This window comes from Aegilops tauschii, chromosome 3 (genome assembly GCF_002575655.3).
Source record: "Aegilops tauschii subsp. strangulata cultivar AL8/78 chromosome 3, Aet v6.0, whole genome shotgun sequence".
In the NCBI taxonomy this organism is placed as follows: domain Eukaryota; kingdom Viridiplantae; phylum Streptophyta; class Magnoliopsida; order Poales; family Poaceae; genus Aegilops; species Aegilops tauschii.
This window is the reverse complement of record NC_053037.3, coordinates 284,009,941-284,017,536: the sequence shown is the minus strand read 5'-3', so window position 1 is coordinate 284,017,536 and position 7,596 is coordinate 284,009,941. Positions and strand designations below refer to the sequence as shown.

General features: G+C 38.8%; 1 long non-coding RNA gene across 2 annotated transcripts; it reads right to left on the bottom strand.

The window, feature by feature from the left end:
- Positions 1 to 2,267: 2,267 nt before the first annotated feature.
- On the bottom strand, positions 2,268 to 6,105 carry LOC109776703 (uncharacterized). 2 transcript variants are annotated; one of them, XR_002236128.4, is made up of 4 exons: positions 5,699 to 6,105; positions 5,141 to 5,204; positions 4,182 to 4,286; positions 2,268 to 2,926 (listed from the first exon to the last, which is right to left on the bottom strand). It is a non-coding gene; the product is annotated as an uncharacterized lncRNA (long non-coding RNA). The 2 variants fall into 2 exon arrangements; XR_002236129.4 differs by having other exon boundaries at positions 4,191 to 4,286.
- Positions 6,106 to 7,596: the final 1,491 nt, after the last annotated feature.

The window sequence follows — 7,596 nt, the reverse complement described above, 5'->3', positions numbered from 1 at the left end:
CCACCTCGTTCCCTGTTTTTTGCAACGAGAAAAGAAATCACCCAATAGGAGACGTGGGGTGCGTATGCATTCAATGACTTGAGACAACTTAGCACAACATGCAGTGCTCAATTCTCTTTATGCAATGACATTAATTACAAAATACTACTCCTACCTCCATCTTGGTTTATTGGTCCCCTTAGTATTTTGTGCCAAATTTTGACCATATATTTAACTAAAATAATAATAATGCATGTCATCAAAAATTGTATCATTGGATTCATATTTGAACATAGTTTCCAATGATATTATTTTTGGTTACATGCATTAACATTTTATTAGTTAAATCAAAGGTCGAAACTTGGCGCAAAATGCAAAGGGGACCAATAAACCAGTAAACATCAAAGTTCTCTCGTTTTGCCCCAACTTTGGTCTCGGTGAGATGACTATACTGCATCGGCGCGGAGGGAGGGCCGAGGAGTATATGGCCAACACACACGTGAATGCAACGCAGTCTGCACTTCTCATATAAAGGCTCCCCGCCAGTCCAATCTACAAAATCCTATGCACCTACGCACCCTAACCAAGGGCAAGAATGATCACTCCAATCGCAAGATCAGTTACCTAGCAGCTAGACCCATGGAGGCGATGAGCGCGAGCATTAGCCGGCTGTGCCAAATGGTCCACGACACATTGGTGGCCCTATGACTGCCCACTGTCGCGCCAGAGAATGTCCACCTCGAGGTCACGCTCGCCGTGCAGCGCCTGGCGCAGCAAGACACCATCGACATAATCACCCACGTCTACGCGCAAATCGTCCACAAGGACTACTACGTGCAAGAGGAGGACGATAGGACGCTGGCCTTCTTGGACCACGGCGATACCTTGGACGACATTGTTCAGAAGCACCTTGAGCTCGCCGCTAATGTCGCTGCTCCTCACACATCAGTTGGTGACCCGGCGCACTAGGGTGTGAGGATGTCATTGATGGATCCGTATGTATCTTTATCTTTTCGTCAATTCTATGTAGTAGTATATTGTACTAGTAATTATCTTACCTTTTGCGTCAACTTCATAATTTTCGTACGTACTCCATGCATGAACCGCTCCAGAACTAAACTTCTCATTACTCTAGGGAAAATCGTTATTTCTATCTATCGGTCGCGCCATGGAGCAGAACCAAATCTTACAAGTTACTAGTTCAAAAGGAAAAGCCTAATGTGTTCGTGTCACACCCCCACACGGTTGGTCTGGCACGCCGCTCAAGGGGGAATGTGTGTTGTGTTGCATTTTCACTTACAAGTGGGACCGCAGTTGAGCAAACCGACTATCGACGAACCCCTCCCCCGCCCACCGCGTGATGGCTGAGTTAGAGAAAACAAGAGGGAGATGAGATAGTTGTAGCACGATCTCCAAGAAAATTGGTGTCAGATGGGACTCGTGTGGGTGGCGTGTGTCGCACTGCTAGACGTGAATGCTAGTTATGCCCATGCCACCCCACTATATCAAGGTGCTGGTGACGTAGAGCGAACACATTATCTCTCGAGGAGTATGGTACACCACTAGTACTACTCACATTGTTGCGAAATTTCCTGGAGTACGTGCTCAGGCTTCCTCTCTCTCTCTTCTCAGGTAGCCAGCAGACGCGCGGAGTGTGCCCATCGTCTGTTTGCTCACATGCGGTCCCACATGTCAGTGAAAATGCAAGACGACTCACTGAACCTGCACATCTTTCACCTCGACGTGCTGGTGATGAAAAGCAAATCCAATAAAGATCTTTGGTGGCCGCTTTTGGAGTTACTCAGGAGTAAAAATTTATTTACAATTTAACCCAAGATGTACATCACGTGGCTTCAACTAGCACTCCATTTTCTTGGATGACACAACCTGGATGTTGGATGTCCCACGTGTCGGCAAAATGAGGAAGAACTCAACCAAATCTTCTCCACATTTAGACCGGAGGAGTAGGAAACACAGCAAGCCCTGTGCCTACATCATACGTACTATACAAGCCCACCTCACACTATCACCATATTTCTCGGCCTCCGTGTGACACCTAGCTCTAGTTGATGGTATACTACTACTAGGACTAGCTATTGTAGTAGCATACTATTATCTTGACTCTATATGATGTGGCAACTTCATATATTACCGGGTGTTGGCTATACTACTACGGTAGTCACACTCCAAGAAGTGACTCAAAACCATTGATAAATTGAGTTTATCACATGATGCAAATGTACCATCTATCTATTATTATATAATTAAAACAAGAGGCAAACAAGCCCTCACGTTAATCCACATAGATTAAATTATCTCCACCGTTAATATTAAAAGGCAACGGCTGAGATTTAAAGGATTACAAAGTTACATACAACTATTGCTAGGTACAAATAATTTGTTTGCCACGCATGGCTGACACGCCTCCTAAACATGCCTTTTCAATTATGTGTCCGAGACAACCACAAATACCTGCCAAATAAAGAGAGTACACCAAATAAAGAGAGTACATGATATGGATTCTACTGCACACAATTATTACAAATTGGAACGCGTGCACGCAAATTTACACACGGACTCAATCGGCTAACACTAGCAAATAAAGACACCCAGTTGGCCACGTCCAGCAACCCCAGGAAGCCAAATCTTTTTTTTTTTTTGGCATGGACTACAAGGACACGGATCGGGCACAATCCATCCATCTTGCTCCATGTGAGGCTGAACAACATAACAAAGTGGGATGGATGCAATAATGGCATGATGGATGGCGTCTGAGAGCATCACAAACACCATAACAAAGTGTGATGGATGCAATTAGGGCAGGATCGGAAGGCGTCAGAGAGCGTTGCACTGGACAAAGTTCCTCCGTATGCTTTCTCCGTGCGTAAATCAGCCAAAGCGGTGACAACGTGTCTCGACACCGACCAAACCTTCTGAGTTGCCTCTCCTAAATCATCAAGGTTCGTAAATATCAATTACTTGATTCACTTGCTCAGGATAAAATCTATGAGATATTATCAATTGACAAACAATTTTCGAATGCTTTTGTAGCCAAAACACCATGGCGTATAAGAATCGGAGTGCCTTAACCGATGAGCATATGAGCTTCGATGGATCAAAAAATAAATATATATTTACATGCAGATTGTTCCGTTGTTTTGAACAAGAACTAATATATTGTAACTATTTGATAGGGCCAAACAATGCATGTTACTGTGAGAATTAAAACTCATGATACTGTAAATGTGGAGTTTGATACACAATTATTGATCAAATAAGAATGAGAAACCTGTTTATGCATTATCATTTTAAAATTGTGGAAGCCACAAAGTATCACCTGTCGACCAATGAAATACAGAGGTAAGGATCATCGGAAATTTTTCCTGATTACTACTTCCAGTTTGGTTCCAAGGACACATTACAAGAACATGCAGGGAAAGATAAACAATGCTCAGGTATACTTATACTTTATAGTTCTAAATAAGACTCAACTAATTAATCTTTCTCGCTATGAAGTAACTAATCGCCAATTATACAGATGTCATTACTCACCCAAATGAAGCATGTGGAATCAAGAATAACAGAGTAAGTGCATAATGCATAACCACATACTTTAATTGGACTTCCATCATTGCATTATCATTAAATTTTCCAGCTTAAACTTTTCATGAGTGATAAAATCAGAATTACGCTATAGGGAAATTCTACTTTATATTTTGAATGAGGATGTAATCGACATCCAAACTATCCTTATTGTGACATCAACAACCGTGCAGAAGTTTTAATAGTACGTCCAATAAAGTCACAACATCTTCTGTCATTTACAAAAAAATAACAGATTTCCATGATTAAAGAGGATTGTGCCTAAAGTCAACCACTGCCGCAAATGTATACATATCTAGATACACCCACAACTCAGGAACCTCTTGAAAGGTATGGAACACTATCTTGTACTCCCTCTGTAAACTAATATAAGAGCGTTTAGATCACAATTTTAGTATTCTAAACGCTCTTATATTAGTTTACGGAGGGAGTATTATTTATCAACTAATGAATCATGACTCATGTTTATTAACCAATGTAAAATAATAATTATACTTGACTAACTCCATATATGCAGACACTCACCAGAAGAAACTTCACCAAAAATGATCGAGATAGATAGAAGTACACAAGGTACACTAGAAGAACAAGTGTCTTACAGAACTCACTGGAATGACGCATGGAAACTAAGCAAATCAGGCAGTCATCAAACTTCTTCTAAGATATGACATCACCACTTTTCAAGAAAAACAAGACTCTAAGACCTGCAGGGACAGTGAGCTATATCAGTTATAAGCTTATAATGGAGCCATATTCGACTTACTAATGTATGTCAACTTCTTCAGATTGATAACTTTGATTTTGTGGGTAATTTATTTAAATTTTGCATTCATGGCAATAGCTACAATAGATCTGTTGCAAGAAAATATTTGATGTTGGTATATGTCATGTGATGATTGTTTTCTGCAGCAATAACAATGCTATGGTAGGCATAGTATTCGACTTCAAATTAGTGGATGTACAACTACTACAAGCTGCAGTTCCTTTAACGAGGGTGGCAAAAAGTTGCTTAATGCATTTGTCTTGAACTTGATGAACTCATTGGATGAAAAATCTGAAGAAGAGCAGAAGATTATATGATAATTATGCTGAAAACAAGAGAAACTATTTGTATTAACTGATATAGAGTAAGAATACTTGACAATCCATTAATATAAGGAGGACTTATTAGGTAACAACGGTTTATTTATTTATTTTCGAACACGGAGGTGAAAGGCCTCAGTCGATAAATTAAGCAGAAAAGAATTACCCAGTTAATTAGCGGAAAACTGGGCGAATACCATGATAACAACGGTATAACATTACCACTATCAGAAGCATGCCATATTGTAATTATTTAAATACATTCAGACATGCACTTTCGTGAGTTTTATATTCTTGGTAAAATCAATTACATGAACCAACATTTCAGTTAGTACATGTAAGCTGTCCTGCTTTGTCTTAATACACATACAAGTAATATAACTTGCTAATATATGGTAACAAGAAAATAAAAATACACGTGAACAATCAGCCACTATGGAGGAACTAGGAATGATTTAAAGCCGTAGCACATTACATAGGTGGAAGCTGACAGCACCAGCAATGAGGAAGCCCATAGCTCGCCTCAACCTGCAGACTCTCTGTAAATGCAAAGAGACCAATCAAAAATGTATATTACTACTTTTTAAAACTGCTTTCATGTGTATATATGGTAATAAGAGCGAACAAGACTTATAATATTGGCTTTACGTAGTAGATGGATATAATGAGTATAGTTTTGCTGTATGAAGGTCCATATAATCATTATGGAGGAGTTGAAGAGATAATAATCAAAATTTAGGTAGAATGTCAACATAAAAAAGATCATGCTCAATTCCCTAAACAAACATAAGGCACATCAATGGATGTCAAATAACTATAATCTTTATCCTATAACTAATAATCCTTACATTAACCCAGAATGTATGAGGTTATCTCCTAAATTAAAATTTAACAGAACAGCAGAGTATATCATCTGTATCTCTTAAGTAATCTAAAGATAATATATGTAAAAATAACTTACAAGTACATATATACTGCCAGGCAAGAGGAGACTACAGAGAATATCAGGAGAGTATAGGAAGAGATTCATTACCGGCCCATACTGCTCCGCCTCAACGATGACAGAGAAGATGGTCAATCAACCTGACAACAAATCTCTCATTCCTGGCACGATGAGTAGGAGAGTAGAGCTAACAACAAGCTATCTCTCAGATTCTCCCGTGGCCTGCCTCACCAGATCAGAATCTGCAAGATGCGACCTAGCCGGTAGGCGGCTCAAGATCCGCGGCTTGAAAGCCCGTCCCCTCCTTGCTCAGAGCTGGCCTCCGAGAGCATCTTCTTCAAAGCTTCGGTGCTGGGCATGCCACTCGATTTGGTATACAACCAAGCTTCCAAGACTACCACGATAGAGCAAGGAAAGGGAAAGGGAATCTACTTTCTCATTTAGAACAGAGGATGTAGAGACGTGAAGCAGTTAACCAATTAGCCTTTTCTTTTGACGGGAACCAATTAGCCTTTGTTTCCCAATGAAGTAGACCAACTAGCCCATTGTGACTTGTGAGAGTGACTCAAGAAAAATATTAAAATAATTTGTAAAAAAAAAAAATCTTACAACAATACTAGGTCGTGGGTCTATTAGTAGAAAATTTGACATCGTTCTGATAGAGCATATAATGGACCGAGGGGCAAGAAATAAATGTTTTTTAATATTAACATTTTTAAATAAAGTAATGTTAACATATTTATATAATTTGGTCGCGCATCTGGTGCCATGACAAGTGTACGTGAAAAAGATGTTTTAGAAATTCCTAACAAACATTAATCCATAGTTACATTTTATTTTTGACACTAAATTGTAGGAGCGGTCGTGATGCTATGATAATACATATATCTAATTTTTAGTGCATGGTATTTGAATTCAGGCGATGGGCAAGATATTTTGGACGCCCAGTGATGCGATTTTAAGTTCCCTCGGTTCAATTTACTTTCTCATCAATAATTACATTGTTTATGTAGTTTATAGTAGAATATCTAAAAGGACTTATATTTAGAAACGGAGGGAGTATATATGTAGTAAACATTTTGGTTGGGCTAAAGAATATAATCCATATCACAAAAAATAAGTACATGTTTTTTATTATGTTTGAGGAGCTTTGTACTTCCGGTGAACCTTGATAATACATCTGGATCATTTTCGCAAAAAACCCAGCAACAACATGCACACAGTTTGCGATGAATGTAATTAAAAGAGAATATTATGGTATGTCGAGATAATATGTATAGGAATTGCATTACCTTATAACCACTGTCGAGAAACATAAATAGGTGAAACACATCACTACAAATGTGGCATAGACAAATAGTTTAAGATTTGATAAGATGGAAGGCATTTTCAGCAATAACAATATATCAACCAGGACAACAAGGGATGTGAGGTGCAAGTGTCAAAGGATACCAGGTGCAAGTGTCAAATATGGAGATCAACAAGAGAGACTATGATTTCCAACACCAAACCGATGACCCAACTAATAGTATTTTTTTTAGTTTTTCTTATTTTCGTACTCACCATCAACCAGATAATATTTAGCCAAATATATCCACCAAAATACAATTGAATATCGATATGTTGTGCATTTAAATTATATTCTAAGATAGTTAACCGTCTGACAAGATATTCATAAAGAAAATATAACACATATTAAATCTAGCCGCGCAAATGCGCGGGTGAGCCTGCTAGTTCATTACATACAACAAGTCATCAACACACAACGAAAACGAGGATACATGTTGGATTATAGATTATTTTCAACAAAACATTCTAGCAAATACTAAAGTTTTTATCACACAACAAATAACAAACAATTAAATGAACTTCAGCTCAACCAATCCTCAATGTTGGAAACACTTGCTTTGAACCATAAGTAAGCCTCTAGGAAGGGCCAACTATTGTCAATATCGAGACCAACGACGGACTCATCATCCAGGCTGAAG